The sequence below is a fragment of the Pinus tabuliformis genome, chromosome 5_2 (assembly GCF_031772625.1).
Source record: "Pinus tabuliformis cultivar Carrire ecotype Pingquan chromosome 5_2, CPIR1, whole genome shotgun sequence".
Taxonomy (NCBI): Eukaryota; Viridiplantae; Streptophyta; class Pinopsida; order Pinales; family Pinaceae; genus Pinus; species Pinus tabuliformis.
The window spans coordinates 379,775,394-379,790,343 of NC_142306.1; positions in this window are offsets into that span (position 1 = coordinate 379,775,394).

The following is a 14,950-nucleotide window of genomic DNA, read 5'->3' on the forward strand; positions in this document are numbered from 1 at the left end:
CCTAAAATTTTTGACAATCTAGCACACTTAAGTGTTCTAGTTAAAAATACTTGGAATCAAAACAATGAATACAAATGAAGCCTTTATTTATATTGTTAACTAGAGAAACGAGTACATTCCCATACAAAAAAAATATCGAAGCCCACTGCTCATTAAAATAGAAAAAAAGACTTAAGCACAAATCCACTAGACAAATCACACCCATGGGATTTTCGTCTTGGGATCAAACTAGAATGGGCCATGCCAAGTTCTCAAGAAAACACAATAAGATAAATAAACCCAGAATGATCCAATGCCTAGCTCATATCCTCTTTAATAGGTTTGATGGATTCTCTAGAAGCCTTAGTATATTATTTAACAAAGAATAATCCAATCCTTGGCTCCTGTCCCCTTTAATGAGTTTGATGGATTCTCTTTGAGCCTTAGTTTATTATTTCCCTCTAAAAACGAAGGAAAATACTAGATGCAGTTACCATGGGAAAAAATATCATGGGTAGGTTTCATCCATTTTGACCATATCCAAAAAGAACTATTACAAGTCATCCTACCCAAATTTTGCTTGCCCTCAAGCAATTCGCACTGCTATCCACAACAAAAGAATTGATACCATGATCCCAAACAATGCTTGACTAATCCTGCCCCCAATGGATTCTCCTAGATCCCAATGCCACCTAAATTCTGGGACCTGTGAGTTATGGTACCATCTCAGCGCTCCATCATTTCCCATGCCAAAGGGCCCAAGCTGCAATATGCCCTTTGTTGTGAGTATCCTCTTGGGAATCAACCCATCAATAGAGTACCAAGTCATAATCTCTCATCAATCCATGCCTTGGGAAGGATGAATACTTTCAAATCTACTATGTTGATGTTGCTCCATTCTCAACTCATGCTGTACAGGGCTACTCTCCAACACCCAACTATATTCCTATTGCTGCTTTGTGAGGGACTAAAACTCCCAACTATAATCCTCTTGCTGCTTTTTGAGGGACTGAAACTCCCAACTATACTCCTCTTGCTGCTTTGTGAGGGACTTGAGTCGGTCCTCAACATTAGACAACTTGGTCAATGATTTGACACATACCCCTATGAGCTCCTCAAATTTTCTATTCTCCTATAAGATAGTGTCTCAAACTGTCCAGACTCTCCCCTTCAACATCATCAATTCTGTCTTGAAATGCATGATGTTTTCCCAAAAATCCTTTACTGGAAATTCTGGTGCCTGTAATTATTCCCGTTTATGTGTTGCTCAAAATAAAATTTGAAGGGAAAAAAATTATCCAATGCAATTAAGGCTATTTTTCCTTTTAGAAAAAATAAAATTATTCTGCAGTGAAGAAAAAATAAATATTATACTGGTCACTGGTAAAACACAAAAAAACATATTTTTACATAAAAATGAAGTATTTCTGACAAAATACACCGATAAATTTATTTTACCAGATAAATTAATGTACCAGGCAAAGAAGGTATAAACAAAAGACATATTTTTACAAAAAAATGAAGCATCTCTCGTATGTCTATGAGAGTAAATAACACAGATAATTTAGCGTACCGGATGAAGAAGGTATAAACAAGAGACATATTTTTACATAAAAATGGAGCATCTCTAGTATGTCTAGGAAAGTAAAATGCACAGATAAATTTTCCCTTAAAAATATATTTTTAGCTATTTCCTGACCGCTCCTTGGACCGAGTTCCCACTTCTGGCCAGTCGACGTCACCTGATACTCTTAATCTTGAAGGTACATGTCATTACTAGCCTCATCTGTTGAAAATCAATCTTGGAAATTAGAAAAATCGTTTTTTTTTTTTAACATATGTCTCACCAAAAAAGTGGCAAAACCCATAAAAGTTACACTGTGCACTTATTCCCGTTTATGTGTTGCTCAAAATCAATTTTGAAGGGAAGAAAAATATCCAATGCAATTAAGCCTGTTTCGTCTTTTAATTAAAATGAAATTCTCACTGAAAAAAAGGAAGAAGATAAAACTCAGAGAGTTATACTTGTCACTGGTTGCTAGTTAAGTGTTTGCATCTTGGCAATACTATTTTTAAAGTATGAGGTCAATTAACCGATCACAATTCACGTATCTATCCTGGAATATGCATTCCAGAATTTTTATTTTTAAATTTAAAAATTATGTGCACACGGAAAGGATGGATTACATGTTTGCAAATATAATAGACTTCAAATCGGCAGTTTTGACTAATGAAGCGATACAATTTTCAGTGGCCTTGTCAATGAAGAGATATTGAACACATTAAACGTGATTTGCTGCTGAATTGCTTAAAGGTATATAATTATCTCAAAACACTTAAGAAATAGATATGCTAATTTTTAGCTGACACACGCCATTGACACCCGACTCATAGTTCAATTTCGCTTTATAAAAATAATCCAAAATAGACTTGATGACTTCAATTCACATGAGAGTAAGTCTTAGCTAAGCTTACAATATTTGAGATCAAGTCAAAAAGTTGTTTTACTTCTTCTTCCTGGTGCAGGTTGTTCTCAACTTTATGTGTGATAATTTATTTCTTTCTCATACTCCAAATTGTATGTTATGCGTAATTTTTCTTGGCTTGCAGCGTCAGCGTCTCCCCCATTATGTCCTGGTTGTTTGAGCTTTTTGTTTGACTTGTGTAAGATGTAAAACAATAACTTTGTGTGCTTTCATCTTCTCTTCCACCGTGAGAGTCTTGAGATGGTTGCCTTAATTTATTTTGCTGAATTTTATTTTTTTTAAGTGATTGTATTGTTTCCATAATTACTTTCTTCTTTTTTATACTTAGGCTTTGAAAGCCACTCTCTAGTAAAACTTAATCCATCATTATAATGTTAGAATATCTACAGTTTCAACAACGATTCTGCATGTGGAATAAACTCAAAGAATCATTGAATCTTAATACCCAGGGATACGAGTTACCTCCAGCCATTGGTGATGTTTTGATGAAGGCCACAGTCCGCTTGCTTGCTTCTTCTTCAGCACTCCAGTTTCTATCCAAGAAAAAGGAAAAGAACACAAAATTTTGAAGGCACTTCCAAGCTCTGCTATCTCAGCTAGATGGTGTAAAACTGAAGGGGTTTGAGAGAGGAGCTTGGGGACCAAACAGATGAACATATAGCTAAGCTTCCATCAAGCTTCTAAAAGCTATGAGTTAGATGTCCCACAAATCAAGGCAGAGAACTCGAATCAAAGTGATGGACCACTTTAGTAGCTCCTAATTACAAAATTAGTAATTGCAGTTGCCTTTTCGTAACTTAAGGAAACTACTGCAGTTGGTTTCCATAAGTTAAGGAAAGACTGCAACTCCATAATTGTAGGCAGCAATTTGTGCAAAACTTAATGGAGCTAACATTCTCCCACTTGGTCCATACTTCCAAACATAATGTCTCAAAAACCATTGATAATCTTTATTAAGTAATAGATACATGAATCATGGTGATAAGTCCTCTAATGACGAGTATTATCTTCCATGTATTACTATGTATTTATTCTTATTATAATTTATGTGGCAACAATTTCTTAATGAATAAACCTTATGTTTATTCTTGGTCCTTCTTAAATGAATTTTCTCAAATCAACTTAAGGTGCACATAAATATGAGAAAAAACATCACAATAATTAAGAATTTCATCAAAATAACATTGTCCATACAATGAAAAACTTCATAATGGAACCAAGTCCCATATTCAATACATGATCCTTGAATTTAAACGGTGGCATGCCCTTAGTCAAGGGATTAGCGATCATTAACTCAGTGCTAACGTGCTCAATGACCACTTTCTTTTCTTTAACACATTCCCTTATAGCTAAATACTTAATGTCGATGTGTTTATTTCGACTCCCACTTTTTTAGCCATAAAAATAGCAGCTGAATTATCACAATATATTCTCAATGGCTTAGATATAGAATCCATAATTCTAAGCCCAGAAATGAAATTCCTAAGCCATACACCATGTAAAGTAGCCTCAAAATAGGAGACGAACTCGGCTTCCATAGTGGAAGTGGCAATCAAGGTCTGCTTGGCACTCCTCCATGATACAGCTCCACCGGCCATCATAAAAATGTATCATGATGTTGATTTGCGTGAATCAACACATCCAGCGAAGTCAGAATCTGAGTAGCCAATCACTTCCAAGTTGTCCGTCCGTCTATACATAAGCATGTAGTCTTTGGTTCCTTGAAGGTACCTCATAACTTTCTTTGTATCTCTCCAGTGGTCTAAACCTAGATCACTCTGATGTCGTCCCAACATTCCTACACAAATGCAATCTCAGGTCTTGTGCAGACTTGAGCATACATTGGGCTTCCGACAGCAGAAGCATATGGAATGTTCTTCATTTGTTCCCTTTCAAGGTTGTTCTTCGGGCATTGGTTCAAATTGAACCTATCACCCTTCACAATGGGAGGTACACTTGGTGAACAATCCTTCATCCGAAATCTCTCTAAAATTTTATTAATATATGTTTCCTGTGACAGACCCAAGATGCCTCCAAATCTGTCTCTATGGATCTTAATGCCAATGACATAAGATGCCTCACCCATATCCTTCATATCAAAATTTTTAGAGAGGAATTGTTTCACCTCATGTAGCAAACCCTTATCATTGGTTGCTAGCAAAGAGGTCATCCACATATAAAACAAGAAAACAAATTTTACTCCCACTAACCTTCAGGTATATACATTGATCCATAATGTTTTGTACAAAACCAAAAGAAGAAATTACATTATGGAATTTCAAATACCATTGGCGGGATGCTTGTTTTAAACCATATAATGACTTCTTGAGCTTGCAAACCAATTTCTCCCCATGACTAGAGGGGAATCAATGAAGATGTGTTATTAATGAAGAACTGTTATCAATCATTAATGAAGAAGTGTTATTAATGAAGAAGTGTTAATAACCATCATCTTTTAGTGCCAGTGTGAACATGCATTGAATCATATGTGACATTGTTTTGTAAATTAATGCAGTAAAGACCATTAGACAAAATACCATTCCCAACATAATCAGATTTATAGAATAGACTGAAAGATTTTTCTGAAAAGTTTAAGGAATATCCAAAAGGTACAAGCCTTGAAACTGAGATCAAGTTTCTAGAAAAACTTGGAACATAAAAGGTCTTTTCTAACTCCAAAAAAAAGCCACTACTTAAAGTTAAATAACATGTTCTTATAGCTTCCACATGCTGTTGGCATTATGATGCATGTGTTGTACTTGATGGCAACCCTCTCATAGAAGAATATCTCACTTAAGTATAACTGGGTGAATCTTCAGAAGAGATATCAGATATGACTGATGGAGGACAGCTCAAAGGAATCAGATGATGAATCTTCAGAAGAAATATCAGATGTGACTGATGGAGGACAGCTCAAAGGAATCAGATGATAGTTCTAAGTATGACAAAGTTAGCTTTGCCATCAAGTCCAAAGGGGGAGATTGTTGGCATTATGAGATAAGTGTTGTCCTTGATGGCAAACCTCACTGATGACAACTCATAGTACAGAAGGTCAGCAGCAAGGAATTGATGATCAGACAGAAGGTCAGCAGCAAGGAATTGATGATCAGACTATAAGAAGAAGAGAAAGTTTATACACGCAGGTTCGTTAAGCCCAAGTCGCGTGTACACGCAGGTTGGCTTCAGCAAAAGCGCGTGTATGTGGAAACGTACCTTTGATCCATGACGGTTAGTCCTTGGAAGTTGTGCCTATGATTTCGGACCATTATGTCTCGACGGGCGTGTCGATCCCTAGTATTGAAGTTGATGGTATTGTGTTACTATGGTTTTGGCTCTTGGTATTGAACAAGGCCTAAGGCTATATAAGGAGAAGGAAATCATTAGGCAAGTGCTTCTGAAATGTCTTGAATATCTGATGAAGCATTAGATCCAGTATGCAGGGTTATGGGTTGATGATGCATTGCTTGATCTGAGCTAAGGAGAGATCTCATCGGTTGATGGAGAACTAGATCTAAGGAGAGATCGGGATCAAATGGTTTGAAATGAACTATCTTTATGATGCTTATTCTAGATCTACATACTGACGCATGTATTGTTCTATAAACATTATGAGTATGACTGATGTCTGGTACAGCTGCAAGTTATGAGAAATTATTTTTAGATCTGTACGCGGGTTGACTTTGGAAAAAGCGCGTATACACGCGGGTTTGATTCATCGAAGTAGCGTATACATTGTAAAGCTTGATATTTGAAGTTGCAGATGGATCTGATGGTTATTACAGAGTTCTGTGTCTGCTCTGTGTTCTGGTGACTGTTGTTAACAAGGTTTCAGTGATTCAGGGTTTGATGATTGTTTTGAGCTTCAATGATAGTTATGGGTCCAGTATGAAAATTGGATGAAAAGTGGCCTTACAGATTATGTGTTGTGCTTCAGTGTATCCAGTCTGAAAATTGATGAAACGTGGTACCTGGAGGTGAGAAGATTGTAGGCAAGCACCTACGTACTAGTATCTAAGCTAGTACAAAAGCTAAAGGAGATCTTTGGAGCATTGTAGCAGGTAGCAGCCTGCGTACTAGTAAATGGATCGGCTAGTACAAGAGCAAAGGGGGTTGTAGCTCCCGTACTGGTATAAGACTGCACCAGTACAAATATTGTAAAAGGATTTTCTTATTAAGAAGAAGATTGAGATGACTTGCAGCAGGTGGTTTTCACCCACATTGGGTTTCCACCTTATATCTTTGTGTTCATGTGTGTGGCTCTTGTGTGATGCTCTGTTCTGTTATTCTGCACCTGTTTACTGTTAATATGCTTAATAATGATCTGATGCATTTACTGAAGATTAAGCTAACTGAATTATAAGATCTCTGGGTATACGCGAGTTTCATTAGACACAGTAGCGTGTACACGCGGGTTCACTTAATTGAAGTAGCGTATATGTTTCTGAGTATGAAATTGAAAAGATTGATTGATCTGATAATACTGATTCACCCCCCCTCTCAGTATTATTTCCAACAATTGGTATCAGAGCAGGTCCTTTGACAGAAGCTTGATCGCTTGAAGGAGATCCGTGGAACAATGGGAAAGAAGCTTAAAAAGAAAGCTCATAAGAAGAAGAAGACATCTCAAGAGATCTATGACAGTGGGAGAGTCGATTGGGGATTAGGTATAAGAAGCTCTTCAGATTCAGAATCAGATTCAGAATCATTATCAGGTATGAATGTATTATCCTCTGATGTTCCTGCTATATTTCCTTGTGAAAGTGATGGAAGTGATAGTGAAACTACTGAACATGCTTTTATGGGTGAGCAAGAAAAGTATCATATAGAGGCATTATTTAGAAGGCTTACAGACAAAGTTAAAGATCAACAAGATCTATTGAACAAAAGGGAATGTGCTTTCAAAGAAGAAGTTACCGAACTAAAGGCCCAACTAGAAGAAGGAAACAAGGTAAGAAAGCTTCTCAAGGACAAGGAAGACCAATGTCAAAAATTGCAGCATGAAGTGACATCATTAAGAAAAGAAGTCAACGAAAGAAGCACAACCATCAAGAAACTCAAAGATAGATCCAGCTACTATGAAAATCTTGAAGCTACAATCCCCTCACTAAAAGGAGATCTTGAAGAATCAAAGAAGCAGAATACAGATCTACTCCAAGCTATTGCAAAACAAGAAAATGAAGTCACCAGCTTAAAATCTCAACTAGAATGTGCTTTCCGAGTTCGTGAAATGCAGCAGGATCTGAATGAAGAACAAGAAAAGGAGATTCTCAAATTGAGGCATCAGTTGGAAGAAGGAAGGAAAGATGGAGAAGACATGAAGAAGCAATGTCTAGAAAAGGAGGAACAACTTCAAGTTGAGGTAAATATCTTGAAAGGTAAAATAGAAGAAAAGGATAAGCTTTTACGATTTCAAGATAGTTCTAAAGTCTTGGATGATATTCTTAGTAGTCAAAGGTCTCCTGCTATCAAGACTGGTCTTGGTTTCCATGAATCTGTTGAAGGTGAATCTAGTTCACAAGGTGAGGCAAGGAACTCTAAAGAGAAATCCAAAATGATCAACAAGGAGATGAAAGGTCAATCTCATCATCAACCAAGGAAAGAAAGTCTTCAAAGAAAATCTTTTACTCCTCCTATGAATAATGTTGAATGTTATGTATGTCACAATCTTGGACATGTTGCAGCTAGATGTAGAAGAAGAAGAGTTCAAGACTATTATGCGGACAGGTCATCTCAATCAAGGTACTTTAATGGATATTGCTTTGCTTGCAATATGTATGGTCACAAAGCTGCTGATTGCTACAGGAGGAATATGAAACATGTAAGATGTTATACATGCAACAAGCCTGGACATATAGCAAAGGAATGCAGGAACAAAGGATGGACATCACATCAAAAGAAGAAAACCTCATCACACTTGAAGATATGGAGGAAGAAGGAAGTACAGTCAGCACAATGTACTGAGACACAGCACAGCACAGACATATCAGACTCAGGGGGAGCTGAAGGTGTAAAACTTCAGTGTTCTGAATCTCATACGCAAGTTCCTTAAATGGAAGTCGCGTGTATACACGAGTTAGACACTGCAAAGTCGCGTATATGTCAGTCTGAGGAAAAGCAGTGGGGGCAGGATCAGAAAAAGGATCTGATATGATTCAGTCTATTATTTGCTCTATTGATTACAGTCTGCTGAGGATGTGTGGAAATGTCTTGTTACCTGTATGATGTCTAGAAGTGTTTTTGATCCTAACTTGAGGATGATGATGTTTTGGTGCTTATTGCTGATATATACATAATCAGATCTAACAGATGGCACAGGTTGAGGGGGAGCATATGCCTTTAGCAATTCAATGTTGGCATTATGGTTAATAATCCTTGGTGATGATTCTTATATGGCTAAATGATATATCTTGCTATTGTGAGTTGTCTATGATAAACTCTCATATGATTCTTGGAGTTACATAGAAGATGTTCAGATCAGATTTATGGTTGATTCTTTGATGATGCATGTATGGTGCTTACATGGTGATCTTCATAAGAACAAGGAGAAGTACAAAGCTTGAATTCACATCTTCCTCACTTGATGATGAGTCACTTATATACTGCTGTTGTCATATACATAAAGATCATACAGTTATGATGCAGGCACTCATGTGGATAAGGATTGTTGCTGTTGATGATATCAAGAAGTTTTGTCAAATGAGCTTGAGCTCAAGATACATAGTGCTGACACATGGATGACTACTCAAAGTTGCTTTATTGAAGACATGGTGATGAGTTCTTATCTATATGATGATAGGTTGATCCTTACATATGTTAATTGATGCAGATGTTCCCAAGTAATGATACTTGGATCATGTAGAGCTTGATGAAATGGCTATGGTGGTTTCACACATGAAACAATGTGAATGACTCTGAATTCTGTTCAAAGGGATAAATTGATGCAGACATACCTTGTTATAGGTTGATGACCTATTCTCTACAGGACATTTACAGGTTGCTGATATGAAAATTTGTGTACGCGTGTTGTTTAAAGGATATACGCGTGCATACGCCGTTTTACAAGGGGATAGTCGCGTATATGGTGTACGCGTGTTGCGTAAGGGATATCTGCGTATATACGCTTGTTTATGTGGATGCAGACGCGTATATGGAGTTTTTGAAGGAAATCAGCAGGGACAGATGTTGGTTGCAGAAAGTCTGATATGGATCTGACAGAGATCATCTGGCACAGGTTCAGAGGGAGCAGATAATCTTCCAATAATGCATTGTTGGCATTATCTTAAATCTTTTGGTTCTAGTTCACATTTGGTGTTGATTTCAGGAGGAACAAAGGCGAAAGGAGAACAGAAGGATCTCTTGGTTGCTGATCTGAATGGTGATTATCAGATGCTGCTGGTGACTTTCATAAGTCTTGGTCTAATCTCTATGTCATATATCTCTTTTGTGGTATCTCTTTCATGGTGTCAAGGTCATGTAACGGCCTATTTTGGTTTCCCCACTATGCCTGGGATGATTAATGCAATATGATTGGTTGTCATATGTAAACTTTTGATATATCCCCACTTGGTTGGGTGGATGAGCCAATTTTTGTATATCCTCACTTAGTTGAGAGATGAATGTATGTATGAGTCTTTGGTGATAGGAAGGTCTTTTATGATGTATAGAGTCATGTTCTTCTTGAAGAACATCTTTTGCAGATCTTGCCTACTGTCAGGAAGAGCATGAACAGCACACTTCAGCGGCACAAAGATTCAGCATGTACTCAGAGGGAGCATGGACAGATTGGTACACCTTGGCATATACAAAGGGGGAGTTTATTCAGAGATTTCAGCAGGTACTCAGGGGGAGTATGGACAGAGGAATGATTCAGCAAAGGAAGAGAATATCTTGGTCCACCCTTTGCCCTTGATGTCAAAGGGGGAGAGTGATTTGGTGTTGTTGCCATCAAGTCCAAAGGGGGAGATTGTTGGCATTATGATGCATGTGTTGTACTTGATGGCAACCCTCTCATAGAAGAATATCTCACTTAAGTATAACTGGGTGAATCTTCAGAAGAGATATCAGATATGACTGATGGAGGACAGCTCAAAGGAATCAGATGATGAATCTTCAGAAGAGATATCAGATGTGACTGATGGAGGACAGCTCAAAGGAATCAGATGATAGTTCTAAGTATGACAAAGTTAGCTTTGCCATCAAGTCCAAAGGGGGAGATTGTTGGCATTATGAGATAAGTGTTGTCCTTGATGGCAAACCTCACTGATGACAACTCATAGTACAGAAGGTCAGCAGCAAGGAATTGATGATCAGACAGAAGGTCAGCAGCAAGGAATTGATGATCAGACTATAAGAAGAAGAGAAAGTTTATACACGCAGGTTCGTTAAGCCCAAGTCGCGTGTACACGCAGGTTGGCTTCAGCAAAAGCGCGTGTATGTGGAAACGTACCTTTGATCCATGACGGTTAGTCCTTGGAAGTTGTGCCTATGATTTTGGACCATTATGTCTCGACGGGCGTGTCGATCCCTAGTATTGAAGTTGATGGTATTGTGTTACTATGGTTTTGGCTCTTGGTATTGAACAAGGCCTAAGGCTATATAAGGAGAAGGAAATCATTAGGCAAGTGCATCTGAAATGTCTTGAATATCTGATGAAGCATTAGATCCAGTATGCAGGGTTATGGGTTGATGATGCATTGCTTGATCTGAGCTAAGGAGAGATCTCATCGGTTGATGGAGAACTAGATCTAAGGAGAGATCGGGATCAAATGGTTTGAAATGAACTATCTTTATGATGCTTATTCTAGATCTACATACTGACGCATGTATTGTTCTATAAACTTTATGAGTATGACTGATGTCTGGTACAGCTGCAAGTTATGAGAAATTATTTTTAGATCTGTACGCGGGTTGACTTTGGCAAAAGCGCGTATACACGCGGGTTTGATTCATCGAAGTAGCGTATACATTGTAAAGCTTGATATTTGAAGTTGCAGATGGATCTGATGGTTATTACAGAGTTCTGTGTCTGCTCTGTGTTCTGGTGACTGTTGTTAACAGGGTTTCAGTGATTCAGGGTTTGATGATTGTTTTGAGCTTCAATGATAGTTATGGGTCCAGTATGAAAATTGGATGAAAAGTGGCCTTACAGATTATGTGTTGTGCTTCAGTGTATCCAGTCTGAAAATTGATGAAACGTGGTACCTGGAGGTGAGAAGATTGTAGGCAAGCACCTACGTACTAGTATCTAAGCTAGTACAAAAGCTAAAGGAGATCTTTGGAGCATTGTAGCAGGTAGCAGCCTGCGTACTAGTAAATGGATCGGCTAGTACAAGAGCAAAGGGGGTTGTAGCTCCCGTACTGGTATAAGACTGCACCAGTACAAATATTGTAAAAGGATTTTCTTATTAAGAAGAAGATTGAGATGACTTGCAGCAGGTGGTTTTCACCCACATTGGGTTTCCACCTTATATCTTTGTGTTCATGTGTGTGGCTCTTGTGTGATGCTCTGTTCTGTTATTCTGCACCTGTTTACTGTTAATATGCTTAATAATGATCTGATGCATTTACTGAAGATTAAGCTAACTGAATTATAAGATCTCTGGGTATACGCGAGTTTCATTAGACACAGTAGCGTGTACACGCGGGTTCACTTAATTGAAGTAGCGTATATGTTTCTGAGTATGAAATTGAAAAGATTGATTGATCTGATAATACTGATTCACCCCCCCTCTCAGTATTATTTCCAACACATGCGAGCCCATCTTGTTTCCTGATAAGATGCTTTGCTCACTTCCCACTGGCTTCCTTAGGTTTCGCAAACCCTTTGTCTGCAAGCCATTTCTGAAATTTGGCGCATTCCTTCTTCATGTGTCCCTTCTTCTTACAGAAAAACAATTGGAAACCTTCTTGATATCGGCTTGGGGAGGTACTTTACCTTTCCCTTTCCGATTGGCTTGAGATTTGCCCTTTCCACGCGTTGCCAGCATTGTACTCTCTCCCAGTTCCATCACCAATCTTTCTTCCTCTTGAACACACATGGTCATGAGTTCATTAATTGACCATTTATCCTTATGTGTGTTGTATGAGATTTTGAAAGGTCCATATTGGTGCGGAAGGGTGTTCAGGATGTAGTGCACTAGGAAGGACTCCGATATTTCAACCTCGAGTTTCTTCAATTGAGCCACAGTGTCCCTCATCTGCATGATGTGCTCGCGCACACCTTTCACATTGGTGAGCCTTAGGGATGAGAACTTCATGATTAGGGTGCTTGCTAGTGCCTTGTCTGAAGAGACGAATTGTTCATCAATGGCCTTCAACAAGTCTCGGACCTTGTCATGCTGATCAATGGAACCTCGAATACCAGCTGAAATTTTAGTCTTAATGAACATCATGCTTAGACGATTGGATCGCTCCCATTGTTCATAAAGCGCGATGTCCGCTGCAGTGCTGGTATTAGTGAGTGCCGATGGTTCATCTTTCCTGATAGCATAATCTATGTCCATCCACCCTAAATGAAGGAGAATCCTCTCCTTCCAAATCTTGTAGTTATCTCCCTTAAGTTCGGGAATGTCACAATGAATTTCAGAGAAATTTGCAGGTTGTACTACTGCATCAAAATAAAGAATCACATGCTTGTGTTAAAATTGAGGATTAATAAACTTTCATGTTTTACCAATGTAAATCATGCTAAAAAGAATTGAATCAAATGACATAAAAATTACCTGTGGGCTAAATTTTTAATTCAAACAGATTCAATAAAACTTTATGATAAAACTTATTAATTCATAACTCCTGTGGGTAGGTTATGAAATTTTATCCTAATTAATTATAGAAATATAATAGATTCCTGTGGGATAAAATTTATTATATTTAGTGTAAATCATGCTAAAAAGAATTGAATCAAATGACATAAAAATTGTCTGTGGGCTAAATTTTTAATTCAAACAGATTCAATAAAACTTTATGATAAAACTTATTAATTCATAACTCCTGTGGGTAGGTTATGAAATTTTATCCTAATTAATTACATAAATATAATAAAGATTCTTGTGGGATAAAATTTATTATATTCAGTGTAATTAATTGCAATTTAATGTCTAAATAAACTTTATGTGATCTTATCAAACAAAATATATAATTTTATTTAATTAAAGATGCTATGGCTATTCTCTAATTAATTAAAATTATATGGATCACTAGACATTATTTTGCTGCATAAACAAAACTTAACCAGAGAGAAAAATAATGTTTACTGAAAGGAGTAAGTCAAAATGACATTTTAATAAACTTCATATAACTGTAATAATTTTCCAGCAAAATCAAAATTAAGGTTTAAAGCAGTCAGCATTACCGAAAATGACTACAAATTGATTGTTCAATTTATAAACTTAACCCGGAGATTGACTGAAGCAGCGTTGATCTACTTTGCACTTGCATAGCAAATGCAGTTCGAAGGCTAGCTGGCTTGAATTCAGGCTTCGTCCTTAAGTTTATAAAACAACAAAAATTGACCAGCAAACAAGCTATTTTGCTCACAAGATAAATAAAATTAAAATAAAATTTACATTCCTTAGTCTAACTGTCCCATAATTTATTTAAGACTAATTCTTAAATTAATTACAAAATGGGCTCTAAACAATTTTCAAACAAACTGCAAATTTGAAATATTATTTATATATATTTATATAAAATTTCATGTGAGCCTCCATAATTAAATATAACTTCAAAATAATAAAATAAAAATTATTGTCATTACATTGGATATTCATTAGTAAATGAACTAATGTTCATTTCAGCATTATTGGAATTATTTGCAAGCAAATCCAATTAATAACAATTTATAATTGATGTAATTATAGGCCCTCCTTTCACGAATAACAATAGATCATAATGCCAACATTTGACCTGAGCATGTTTTTCTATCCAACAAAATCTTTACAGAAAACCAAAACAGTCAAATTTGTCCAAGATTTCCTAATCAAGGATTTTTGCATTCTAATTCTGAATGTTACTATTTATTATGTGAAAGAGTGCATAAAGTATTTCCTTTAACATGATTCTAATTCTGAATGCGGAGCCATAAAATACCAAAATTTAACATAAGTATTTCCTTTAACATTTCCCCTATAAGAATCTTATTGGGTGCAAATTTCCTTTCAGAATCTGGCACGTTTCTTAAATTTGTAATTTAAGAATGGTTTAAAACACTAAATGTATACCAATAGAATTCTAACCAAAAACTCAAAAAACTATAATAGTTAGATGCACCTGACAGTTACGCCTTAGATCCGTTGGTCAACTGTACAAACCTCACCCCCACCGACCAATGTGAACCTGGATGACGTGGGAAGGTTACCAAGGTCGACCTATTTAAACCTATCAATGAATGCAGAGGTTACCTCACCATTGCAATTATGTCGGTGAATCGGCAGAGAAGGATACTTGAAATCTGCTTCAGTCTAAGAGCGTCTGCACAGTAAATATTG